A 12,500-nucleotide genomic window follows, 5' to 3' on the forward strand; every position below is an offset into this window, starting at 1 on the left:
CATCGACCCGAGAACCGAGTGATCCACCGCTTAGAGTCGTGAAAAAGTGTTTGTTCAATTCCGTACAGTCAAAACCAAACGTTTCTGGCACTCGGCCAAACAGTGGCCAAGAAGGGCGCTTTTCAGCGCACGCTTGGACTCCAAAACTCTGCCGCGCCTTTTTCGGCTGCCGCAAATCGAGCAAACGGTGTGTTTCGGACGGCGTTTCGCTTCCGCTACTTGCGAGTGCTTTCGTGGTCCACCCCTCTATAAATACTCGGGAGGCGTCGAAGCCGGTTCTCCAAGCCGGACCCGTAGGTATCGTTGTGTGCTCGCTCTCATTGGCCCGCCTAACCAGAAAATGCCTGCGGTACACCCATTTGGATAAGAGTGCACGCAGATGCGGGCCTCGACGGCTACACATTTCCTCGGGCGGCCGCCTCCCGGCCTCCGTGGAGCGCGGGATGCACGGTCCCATCGACAAGCCTCTCCCGTTTTTACCGTGGCGTCGCGGTTCACCACGGCGGGCGGGTCGGTCTCCTCCGCATAAAAAGGGGGACCCCCGCTTTTTGTTCCACGAAATCGCACAAGCTTTTTTCGCATCCACGGTTTGCCACCGCACACCAAAATGCCGATCCGGCTGCTTACTTTAGCCAACAGGTGGAGCCAGGCGCGCCGTACTTGCGCGGCACTTCCCACGTCCACCGAAGTCGGTGCCAAGGACCACTTTCGGCGCCGGAGCCGCGTACGAGCCTACTCGAGGCGGAAGAACGAAGCCAGCAAGGGCCTGGCCGCAAGTGCGTTCAATTGTCGGGACGTCCAAGTCCCTCGTTCTTCCGTGCTTCCTCTTTCGGCAAGTCGTTGCGGCACCTTCCCAAAGCGCGCAGACCCGCTAATCGCGACGAGCGCGACGTGGCCGTGCCGCCTTTCCCTCGGCAGCAAGCAAAACGCCTGGCAACGTCGACGCTCCCCTAACCGCGATCTCGCACCGTGTTTCGTGTGGCGAATTCAAAAGCCGGCCGGCGCTGCTGCAACCATTACGGTCGGTACGCATACGCCGCGGAGGGCGGGACGGTCATCGGAGCGTGCGGTTCCTCCATCGAGTACTGCGCACCTCGGCCGTCGCATCGCCGTGCCATGACCGGCCGCGCGTCAACGCGAACCGGTGCCAGCGAGATCCCTCGCCTGCAAGAACCGACCGGCAGCCTCCGTCACCCGAGGACGCGGAGGCGCTTGCCGCGGACGGCGGGACGGTATGCACTGGTGCACAGCGGACCCGTCACATCGCCAGTTCCTTGACCGACCGCCGACGCTTGTGCCGTTCCTCTCGTACTTGGCAGTCGCCGCGCGATTGTCGGGTCTCGTTCTTGCACGCTCGAACGGTCGGGAGGGCACTCGGCTGGCGTTTCGGGAACGCGCAGCCTCGCCTTCTACCGACGTAACCACGACTCGCCGTTCGCGCTCCGCCGCTCCTGTTTACAGTACTAGGCGGTCCCGCAGCGGTCGGGTCGCGCATTTCGAGCGCTTCGAGCCACGGTGCAGTGGCGGGTCGAAAGCCGACCTATGAGTGCGTTGCGCCGTTTGTACCCGCGTCCGCCACCTGGCCGACCGTCCAAGGTCGCGGTGTTGGCGTCCGCTGGGCGCAACAATTTGTCACGGGGTGCCGCTCCACATTCAGGCAGCCCCGTGGGGAAAAGCCGACCCCGCGTCCAAACGGGGTCAGCGGCAGAAAGTGTCGGGCGCAGACGCAGCCGAGGCGCTCACCCTTCACAATCCGTTAATGATCCTTCCGCAGGTTCACCTACGGAAACCTTGTTACGACTTTTACTTCCTCTAAATGATCAAGTTTGGTCATCTTTCCAACAGACCGGCGCAACCGAAAGGCCGCGCCGGACATCGGTCCGAAGACCTCACTAAATCATTCAATCGGTAGTAGCGACGGGCGGTGTGTACAAAGGGCAGGGACGTAATCAACGCGAGCTTATGACTCGCGCTTACTGGGAATTCCTCGTTCAAGGGGAACAATTGCAAGCCCCTATCCCAATCACGAAAGAAGTTCCACGGGTTACCCAGTCTTTTCAGACAGGGATAAAGACACGCTGCTTCCTTCAGTGTAGCGCGCGTGCGGCCCCGGACATCTAAGGGCATCACAGACCTGTTATTGCTCTGTTTCGTGCGGCTAGGAGCCGCTTGTCCCTCTAAGAAGGTTGTAAGGTGCTGGGAACCCCGCACCTATTTAATAGGCTAGAGTCTCGTTCGTTATCGGAATTAACCAGACAAATCGCTCCACCAACTAAGAACGGCCATGCACCACCATCCACCGAATCAAGAAAGAGCTCTCAATCTGTCAATCCTCCCAGTGTCCGGGCCGGGTAAGTTTTCCCGTGTTGAGTCAAATTAAGCCGCAGGCTCCACTCCTGGTGGTGCCCTTCCGTCAATTCCTTTAAGTTTCAGCTTTGCAACCATACTTCCCCCGGAACCCAAATACTTTGGTTTCCCGGAAGCTGCCCGCCGAGTCATTTGAGTAACTCAGGCGGATCGCTGGTTGGCATCGTTTATGGTCAGAACTAGGGCGGTATCTGATCGCCTTCGAACCTCTGACTTTCGTTCTTGATCAATGAAAACATTCTTGGCAAATGCTTTCGCAGTAGTTCGTCTTGCGACGGTCCAAGAATTTCACCTCTAGCGCCGCAATACGAATGCCCCCGTCCGTCCCTCTTAATCATTACCTCGTATTCCAAAAACCAACAGAACAGAAACGAGGTCTTGTTCTATTATTCCATGCAAGTTTATTCAGGCGACTCGCCTGCGTTGAGCACTCTAATTTTTTCAAAGTAAAAGCACCGGCCATCTCGAGGCACACAATGAAGTGCACCAAGAAAGAACCGGCATGATGTTCAGTCCGAGCCGTCGCATCGGGTAGATGCACTACTCGTCTGGAACTGAGATCCAACTACGAGCTTTTTAACCGCAGCAGCTTTAGTATACGCTATTGGAGCTGGAATTACCGCGGCTGCTGGCACCAGACTTGCCCTCCAATTGATCCTCGTTAAAGGATTTAGAGTGTACTCATTTCAATTACGGGGCCTCAAAAGAGTCCCGTATTGTTATTTTTCGTCACTACCTCCCCGTGCCGGGAGTGGGTAATTTGCGCGCCTGCTGCCTTCCTTGGATGTGGTAGCCGTTTCTCAGGCTCCCTCTCCGGAATCGAACCCTGATTCTCCGTTACCCGTAACAACCATGGTAAGCAAGTAACCTACCATCGAAAGTTGATAAGGCAGACACTTGAAAGAAACGTCGCCGGCTCGTGGCCATGCGATCAGCACAAAGTTATCCAGAGTCACCACACAATACGGGCCGAAACCCGATCGATCTTGGTCTAATAAAAGCACCCGTTACCCAAAGGGCTCCAGGCTCACTGCATGTATTAGCTCTAGAATTGCCACAGTTATCCAAGTAGGAAGAAACGATCTAAGGAACCATAACTGATTTAATGAGCCATTCGCGGTTTCGCCTTATTTCGGCATGTACTTAGACATGCATGGCTTAATCTTTGAGACAAGCATATGATTACTGGCAGGATCAACCAGGTAATCGTTCGACTGCGCGTCCGTCCTCGCCTTCGGCGGGCCGGACGCAGTCTGTGTGCGGCGGAGGCCACCTTCAGGCGCCCCAACACGCTTATTTTGCACTCCGAGATGACGGCGTTCGAGCTCGCTACGGCACAACCTTCCCGAAAGACGAGTGGGAGCCGTGCGGCAAGAAGCACGTTCATGCTCGCTCTTTTTCGTTGCATCGACTCGGTCGCGCCGTGCGGGTTGCCCAAGCCCGCTGCACTGTCGGTGGACCGGCCGGAACTAGCAACGGAGCCGAGACCGCAAAGCCGCCAGACGACGGGTCACGCCCGCGTCTTCGGCGCTTTCGCATCTGAATCGCCCGAGGACGACACGGAACACACCTCGATATCGTGGTAAAACGGCACCGTCCGACAACCAGCCCCTAACGCATCAAGCGGATGAGGCTGCAGACGACTGCCGTGGATTCCCCTGGAGCAGACCCGAGGACACGCTTGACGAGGCCGAAGCCCGCCGCATATCAGACACCCGGTCGCTTTCGCGTACGCCGCTCACGAGAACCCCCACATAATAGCAGCGATAAGTACCCAGACCTCCTTGGGCACTAATACGAGCGTACTCGAGAAAATTTCACCGCGGGTGTGCCCCGAAACGTGTGGCACGTTGAGCGTGCCACAAGTCTACGTCGCTCTCAAACCCGCCGAGGTCGTAGAATTTGCGACCCTACTCACGAAATTGCCACCGAGGATACGGCCGCAAACGTACCGCACCTTGGGTAGGCCACGAGTTTGTGCAACACTACGCTGACGGCACAGCACCGAGGTCGTGCGCGCACGCACGGGAAAATTCCGCCGCGGTTTCTGCCGAAAACGTGAGGCACCACGACTCTCCGCAAGTTCGCGTCGACTGCGAAAGACCGAAGTCGTGAACGACGTGTCCGCTACTCGCCGCCGACACGCTGGACACCAAACCTACAACGAATCGACGGCGTCGTAGAGGCCCACGACGCGGTTTTCCTTAACGACGTCTCGGCGTGGCACCGACAGGTTAGAACGGCCGACCAACGTTCCCTGTCCGCCGTTCGGCTCAGTCGAAGGGCTCGGCGACTTCGGCAACGCTGCGAAGCCGCACGGTGACGCACGCCATGTCCCCATTTTTTTTTTCTTTCTGCGTCTGCCGGGGTGCCCCTATAATAGCAGCGATAAGCACCCAGACCGCCGTGGGTCGCTCGCCCCGGCTGACGTGGTTTTTCGTACTCCTGCGGCGGTCGCCGTCAAGCACGTCCAAATACGCTACTTTCGTGGGCGCATTCACGCTCTTTCGCTTCGCCGGAGTGCCAGCACTCACTCTGCCAAAAACGGCGAACATCCGAGCGGCGGTTCCCACTTTTGCGTCGGCGTCGCAAACCCCGCCCCGGCAGACGAGGTTTGCCGTACTCGTGCGACGGTGGCCGGCGGGCACGTCGAAAGACGCCGATATCGTGCGCGAATTGGCGCACCTTGGCTTCACCGGAGTGCCGCCACTGACTCCTCCAAAAACGGCGAAGATCCGAGCGGCGCTTCCCACTTTCGCATCGGCGTCCCGAACTCCGCCCCGGCTGACGCGGTTTACCGTACTCGTGCGACGGTCGCCGGCGAGCACGTGGAAAGACGCCGATATCGTGCCCGAATCGGCTCCGTTCGGCTTCGCCGGAGTGCCAGCACTGGCTCGGCGAAAGACGACGAACATCCGAGCGACGGTTCTCACTATTGCGTACGCGTCGCAAACCCCGCCCCGGCAGACGCACTTTGCCGTACTCGTGCGACGGTCGCCGGCGAGCACGTAGAAAGACGCCGATATCGTGCCGGAATCGGCCCCGTTTGGCTTCGCCGGAGTGCCAGCACTCACTCGGCCACAAACGGCGAACATCCGAGCGGCGGTTCCCACTTAGCCGTCGGCGTCCCGAACTCCGCCCCGGCAGACGCGGTTGCCGAGCTCGTGCGACTAGCGACCGCGAAGCCGTCTCGCGACGCCGCTTTCGTGCGCGGCTCCCACTGCGACCTGGGTCACCCGAGGTCGACGAGCAAAAAAGAATGTCGAAAAAAAAATTTTTTTTTTTTTGCGTCTGCCGGGGTGCCCCTATAATAGCAGCGATAAGCACCCAGACCGCCATGGGTCGCTCGCCCCGGCTGACGTGGTTTTTCGTTTTCCTGCGGTGGTCGTCGTCAAGCACGTCCAAACACGCCACTTTCGTGGGCGCATTCGCGCTCTTTCGCTTCGCCGGAGTGCCAGCACTCACTCTGCCAAAAACGGCGAACATCCTAGTGGCGGTTCCCACTTTTGCGTCGGCGTCGCCAACCCCGCCCCGGCATACGCGGTTTGCCGTACTCGTGCGGCGGTGGCCGGCGGGCACGTCGAAAGACACCGATATCGTGCGCGAGTCGATGCTTCTTGGTCTCGCAGGAGGGCCGCCACTCACTCCTGCAAAAACGGCGAAGATCCGAGCGGCGCTTCCCACTTTTTCGTCGGCGTCGCAAACCTCGCCCCGGCAGACGCGCTTTGCCGTACTCGTGCGACGGTCGCCGGCGAGCACGTCGAAATACGCCGATATCGTGCCCGAATCGGCCCCGTTTCGCTTCGCCGGAGTGCCAGCACTCGCTCGGCCAAAGACGACGAACATCCGAGCGACGGTTCCCACTATTGCGTACGCGTCGCAAACCCCGCCCCGGCAGACGCGGTTTGCCGTACTCGTGCGGCGGTGGCCGGCGGGCACGTCGAAAGACGCCGATATCGTGCACGAATTGGCGCTCCTTGGCTTCACCGGAGTGCCAGCACTCACTCGGCCAAAAACGGCGAACATCCGAGCAGCGGTACCCACTTAGCCGTCGGCATCCCGAACTCCGCGCCGGCTGACGCGGTTGCCGAGCTCGTGCGACTAGCGACCGCGAACGCGTCTCGCGACGCCGCTTTCGTGCGCGGCTCCCATTGCGACCTGGGTTACCCGAGCTCGACCAGCAAAAAAGAAGGTCGAAAAAAAATTTTTTTTTTTCTGCGTCTGCCGGGGTGCCCCTATAATAGCAGCGATAAGCACCCAGACCGCCGTGGGTCGCTCGCCCCGGCTGACGTGGTTTTTCGTACTCCTGCAGCGGTCGCCGTCAAGCACGTCCAAATACGCCACTTTCGTGGGCGCATTCGCGCTCTTTCGCGTCGCCGGAGTGCCAGCACTCACTCTGCCAAAAACGGCCAACATCCGAGCGGCGGTTCCCACTTTTGCGTCGGCGTCGTAAACCCCGCCCCGGCAGACGCGGTTTGCCCTACTCGTGCGACGGTCGCCGGCGAGCGCGTCGAAAGACACCGATATCGTGCGCTAATTGGCGCTCCTTGGCTTCTCCGGAGTGCCGCCACTCACTCCTCCAAAAACGGCGAAGATCCGAGCGGCGTTCTCCACTTTCGCATCGGCGTCCCGAACTCCGCCCGGGCTGACGCGGTTTACCGTACTCGTGCGACGGTCGCCGGCGGGCACGTCGAAAGACGCCGATATCGTGCCGTAATCGGCCCCGTTTGGCTTCGCCCGAGTGCCAGCACTCACTCGGCCAAAAACGGCGAACATCCGAGCAGCGTTTCCCACTTTCGCATCGGCGTCCCGAAGCCCGCCCCGGCAGACGCGGTTTGCCCTACTCGAGCGACGGTCGCCGGCGATCACGTCGAAAGGCGCCGAATTCGTGCACGAATCGATGCTTCTTGGTCTCGCAGGAGGGCCGCCACTCACTCCTGCAAAAACGGCGAAGATCCGAGTTGCGCTTCCCACTTTTTCGTCGGCGTCCCGAACTACGCCCCGGCTGACGCGGTTTACCGTACTCGTGCGACGGTCGCCGGCGGTCACTTCAAAATACGCCGATTTCGTGGGCGCATTCACGCTGTTTCGCTTCCCCGGAGTGCCAACACTCACTCTGCCGAAAGCGGCGATCATCCGAGCGGCGGTTCCCACTTTTGCGTCGGCTTCGCAAACGGCGCCCCGGCAGACGCGCTCGTGCGACGTACTCGTGCGACGGTCGCCGGCGAGCACGTCGAAAGACGCCGATATCGTGCTCGAATCGACCCCGTTTCGCTTCGCCGGAGTGCTGCCAGTCACGGCGCAGAAAACGGCGAACAAGTGTTTTTTTTTTTTTCCTAGAATTTGTGTTATAGAAGGCACATTTGATATCGGACGATAATTTTCAACTTTATCACGCGCACCGATTTTCGTGTAGAGGTTTGCAAATTTATGGGAATTTCTCCACTTGGAATAATGCGATTTAGTAGTACTACGAGAACTTCATGGATGTACTCAAGGGTACGGGGCAAGTCAGTTACGTCAACACCTGCAGATTATTTACACTTCAAACTGAAAATTGTTGGTTGTGAGTCCTCGTGTGATATTAAAGGCCGATTCGCTAACACATAGAACAAAGAAAGAAAGGAAGAAAAAACGCCCGCGCTCGCTCAAGAAACCTGGGTTCGCAACAAGTGGCAACAACAAGCAACCGAGCGAGTGCGCCAAAACCCGTGGCGGCCGAACAAACGCGAAGTCCCAACCGCGTCAGCCGGGGCGGCACGGGACAGGAAAAATCACTTCAGCCAGGGCGGCGGGGCACCGAATAAACCTCGTCACCTCGTCGCAGGATAAAAGAGGAAACAAAAAGTCTAAACAGCGTCTGCTGGAGCGAATGCGTAATAAAACAACAACAACAACAAAAAAAAAAAACACCCGCGCTCAAGAAGTCTGCAATCACCACAAAAGGCGACTGTGACCGAGCAGCGTCAGCCGGGGCCGTGCGGAAACGGAAAAACCGCGACTACCGGGGCGTCGAGGCACCGAAAAATCCACTTCAGCCGCGGCGAAAAAAAAACAAAAAGAAAGACGGAGGGGGGGGGGGGAACCACGTCTGCCGGGGCGAAGGAAAAAAAAAACGCGTCTGCCGGGGCGAGCCCGGGTGCGGCACCACCGGGAAAACTGTGGCAAACAGACATGGCGATCGAGTGAGTGGGCCGCCAGCCAGGCTCAGCCAAAAAGTGCAAAGTCCGAACTGCGTCAGCCGGGGCGGCAAAAACCGCGTCAGCCGGGGCGGCGCAAAAAACCGCGTCTGCCGGGGCGGCACGAAACCGCGTCAGCCGGGGCGGCGCGAAAACTGCGTCAGCCGGGGCGAAAGAAAAAAAAAAAAACGCGTCTGCCGGGGCAAGCCCGGGTGCGGCACCACCGGGAAAACTGTGGCAAACAGACATGGCGATCGAGTGAGTGGGCCGCCAGCCAGGCACAGCCGAAAAGTGCAAAGTCCGAACCGTGTCAGCCGGGGCGGCAAAAACCGCGTCAGCCGGGGCGGCGCGAAAACCGCGTCTGCCGGGGCGGCGCGAAAACTGCGTCAGCCGGGGCGAGCCCGGGTGCGGCACCACCGGGAAAACTGTGGCTAACAGACATGGCGATCGAGTGAGTGGGCCACCAGCCAGGCTCAGCCGAAAAGTGCTAAGTCCGAACTGCGTCAGCCGGGGCGGCAAAAACCGCGTCAGCCGGGGCGGCAAAAACCGCGTCAGCCGGGGCGGCGCAAAAACCGCGTCTGCCGGGGCGGCACGAAACCGCGTCAGCCGGGGCGGCGCGAAAACTGCGTCAGCCGGGGCGAGCCCGGGTGCGGCACCACCGGGAAAACTGTGGCAAACAGACATGGCGATCGAGTGAGTGGGCCGCCAGCCAGGCTCAGCCAAAAAGTGCCAAGTCCGAACTGCGTCAGCCGGGGCGGCAAAAAACCGCGTCAGCCGGGGCGGCGCAAAAAACCGCGTCTGCCGGGGCGGCGCGAAAACCGCGTCTGCCGGGGCGGCGCGAAAACTGCGTCAGCCGGGGCGAAAGAAAAAAAAAACGCGTCTGCCGGGGCGAGCCCGGGTGCGGCACCACCGGGAAAACTGTGGCAAACAGACATGGCGATCGAGTGAGTGGGCCGCCAGCCAGGCACAGCCGAAAAGTGCCAAGTCCGAACTGCGTCTGCCGGGGCGGCACGAAACCGCGTCAGCCGGGGCGGCGCGAAAACTGCGTCAGCCGGGGCGAAAGAAAAAAAAAACGCGTCTGCCGGGGCGAGCCCGGGTGCGGCACCACCGGGAAAACTGTGGCAAACAGACATGGCGATCGAGTGAGTGGGCCGCCAGCCAGGCTCAGCCAAAAAGTGCAAAGTCCGAACTGCGTCAGCCGGGGCGGCAAAAACCGCGTCAGCCGGGGCGGCGCAAAAAACCGCGTCTGCCGGGGCGGCACGAAACCGCGTCAGCCGGGGCGGCGCGAAAACTGCGTCAGCCGGGGCGAAAGAAAAAAAAAAAACGCGTCTGCCGGGGCAAGCCCGGGTGCGGCACCACCGGGAAAACTGTGGCAAACAGACATGGCGATCGAGTGAGTGGGCCGCCAGCCAGGCACAGCCGAAAAGTGCAAAGTCCGAACCGTGTCAGCCGGGGCGACGCAAAAACCGCGTCAGCCGGGGCGGCGCGAAAACCGCGTCAGCCGGGGCGGCACGAAACTGCGTCAGCCGGGGCGGCGCGAAAACTGCGTCAGCCGGGGCGGCGCGAAAACCTCGTCAGCCGGGGCGAGCGAAAAGGGGGGGGGGAACCACGTCTGCCGGGGCGAAAGAAAAAAAAAACGCGTCTGCCGGGGCGAGCCCGGGTGCGGCACCACCGGGAAGACTGTGGCAAACAGACATGGCGATCGAGTGAGTGGGCCGCCAGCCAGGCTCAGCCCAAAAAGTGCTAAGTCCGAACTGCGTCAGCCGGGGCGGCAAAAACCGCGTCAGCCGGGGCGGCGCGAAAACCGCGTCTGCCGGGGCGGCGCGAAAACTGCGTCAGCCGGGGCGAGCCCGGGTGCGGCACCACCGGGAAAACTGTGGCTAACAGACATGGCGATCGAGTGAGTGGGCCACCAGCCAGGCTCAGCCAAAAAGTGCTAAGTCCGAACTGCGTCAGCCGGGGCGGCAAAAACCGCGTCAGCCGGGGCGGCAAAAACCGCGTCAGCCGGGGCGGCGCAAAAACCGCGTCTGCCGGGGCGGCACGAAACCGCGTCAGCCGGGGCGGCGCGAAAACTGCGTCAGCCGGGGCGAGCCCGGGTGCGGCACCACCGGGAAAACTGTGGCAAACAGACATGGCGATCGAGTGAGTGGGCCGCCAGCCAGGCTCAGCCAAAAAGTGCCAAGTCCGAACTGCGTCAGCCGGGGCGGCAAAAAACCGCGTCAGCCGGGGCGGCGCAAAAAACCGCGTCTGCCGGGGCGGCGCGAAACCGCGTCAGCCGGGGCGGCGCGAAAACTGCGTCAGCCGGGGCGGCGCGAAAACCTCGTCAGCCGGGGCGAGCGAAAAGGGGGGGGGGGGGAACCACGTCTGCCGGGGCGAAAGAAAAAAAAAACGCGTCTGCCGGGGCGAGCCCGGGTGCGGCACCACCGGGAAGACTGTGGCAAACAGACATGGCGATCGAGTGAGTGGGCCGCCAGCCAGGCTCAGCCCAAAAAGTGCTAAGTCCGAACTGCGTCAGCCGGGGCGGCAAAAACCGCGTCAGCCGGGGCGGCGCGAAAACCGCGTCTGCCGGGGCGGCGCGAAAACTGCGTCAGCCGGGGCGAGCCCGGGTGCGGCACCACCGGGAAAACTGTGGCTAACAGACATGGCGATCGAGTGAGTGGGCCACCAGCCAGGCTCAGCCAAAAAGTGCTAAGTCCGAACTGCGTCAGCCGGGGCGGCAAAAACCGCGTCAGCCGGGGCGGCAAAAACCGCGTCAGCCGGGGCGGCGCAAAAACCGCGTCTGCCGGGGCGGCACGAAACCGCGTCAGCCGGGGCGGCGCGAAAACTGCGTCAGCCGGGGCGAGCCCGGGTGCGGCACCACCGGGAAAACTGTGGCAAACAGACATGGCGATCGAGTGAGTGGGCCGCCAGCCAGGCTCAGCCAAAAAGTGCCAAGTCCGAACTGCGTCAGCCGGGGCGGCAAAAAACCGCGTCAGCCGGGGCGGCGCAAAAAACCGCGTCTGCCGGGGCGGCGCGAAAACTGCGTCAGCCGGGGCGAAAGAAAAAAAAAACGCGTCTGCCGGGGCGAGCCCGGGTGCGGCACCACCGGGAAAACTGTGGCAAACAGACATGGCGATCGAGTGAGTGGGCCGCCAGCCAGGCACAGCCGAAAAGTGCCAAGTCCGAACTGCGTCTGCCGGGGCGGCACGAAACCGCGTCAGCCGGGGCGGCGCGAAAACTGCGTCAGCCGGGGCGAAAGAAAAAAAAAAACGCGTCTGCCGGGGCGAGCCCGGGTGCGGCACCACCGGGAAAACTGTGGCAAACAGACATGGCGATCGAGTGAGTGGGCCGCCAGCCAGGCTCAGCCAAAAAGTGCAAAGTCCGAACTGCGTCAGCCGGGGCGGCAAAAACCGCGTCAGCCGGGGCGGCGCAAAAAACCGCGTCTGCCGGGGCGGCGCGAAAACTGCGTCAGCCGGGGCGAAAGAAAAAAAAAAACGCGTCTGCCGGGGCGAGCCCGGGTGCGGCACCACCGGGAAGACTGTGGCAAACAGACATGGCGATCGAGTGAGTGGGCCGCCAGCCAGGCTCAGCCCAAAAAGTGCTAAGTCCGAACTGCGTCAGCCGGGGCGGCAAAAACCGCGTCAGCCGGGGCGGCGCGAAAACCGCGTCTGCCGGGGCGGCGCGAAAACTGCGTCAGCCGGGGCGAGCCCGGGTGCGGCACCACCGGGAAAACTGTGGCTAACAGACATGGCGATCGAGTGAGTGGGCCACCAGCCAGGCTCAGCCAAAAAGTGCTAAGTCCGAACTGCGTCAGCCGGGGCGGCAAAAAACCGCGTCAGCCGGGGCGGCGCAAAAAACCGCGTCTGCCGGGGCGGCGCGAAAACCGCGTCTGCCGGGGCGGCGCGAAAACTGCGTCAGCCGGGGCGAAAGAAAAAAAAAACGCGTCTGCCGGGGCGAGCCCGGGTGCGGCACCAC

The 12,500-nt window shown here is 61.4% G+C and overlaps 2 non-coding genes across 2 annotated transcripts in view; both read right to left on the bottom strand.

The window, feature by feature from the left end:
* LOC142790786 (5.8S ribosomal RNA) overlaps positions 1 to 38 on the bottom strand; it is a 153-nt gene extending 115 nt beyond the window's left edge. The window contains exon 1 of the ribosomal RNA XR_012889765.1: positions 1 to 38. This exon is cut by the window's left edge and continues 115 nt beyond it. This is a non-coding gene — a ribosomal RNA (5.8S ribosomal RNA).
* Positions 39 to 1,757: 1,719 nt separating this feature from the next.
* Positions 1,758 to 3,572, bottom strand: LOC142790813 (small subunit ribosomal RNA). Its single transcript, XR_012889792.1, has one exon. It is a non-coding gene; the product is annotated as a small subunit ribosomal RNA (ribosomal RNA).
* Positions 3,573 to 12,500: the final 8,928 nt, after the last annotated feature.

The sequence above is a fragment of the Rhipicephalus microplus genome, unplaced genomic scaffold (genome assembly GCF_043290135.1).
Source record: "Rhipicephalus microplus isolate Deutch F79 unplaced genomic scaffold, USDA_Rmic scaffold_124, whole genome shotgun sequence".
Classification (NCBI taxonomy): Eukaryota; Metazoa; Arthropoda; class Arachnida; order Ixodida; family Ixodidae; genus Rhipicephalus; species Rhipicephalus microplus.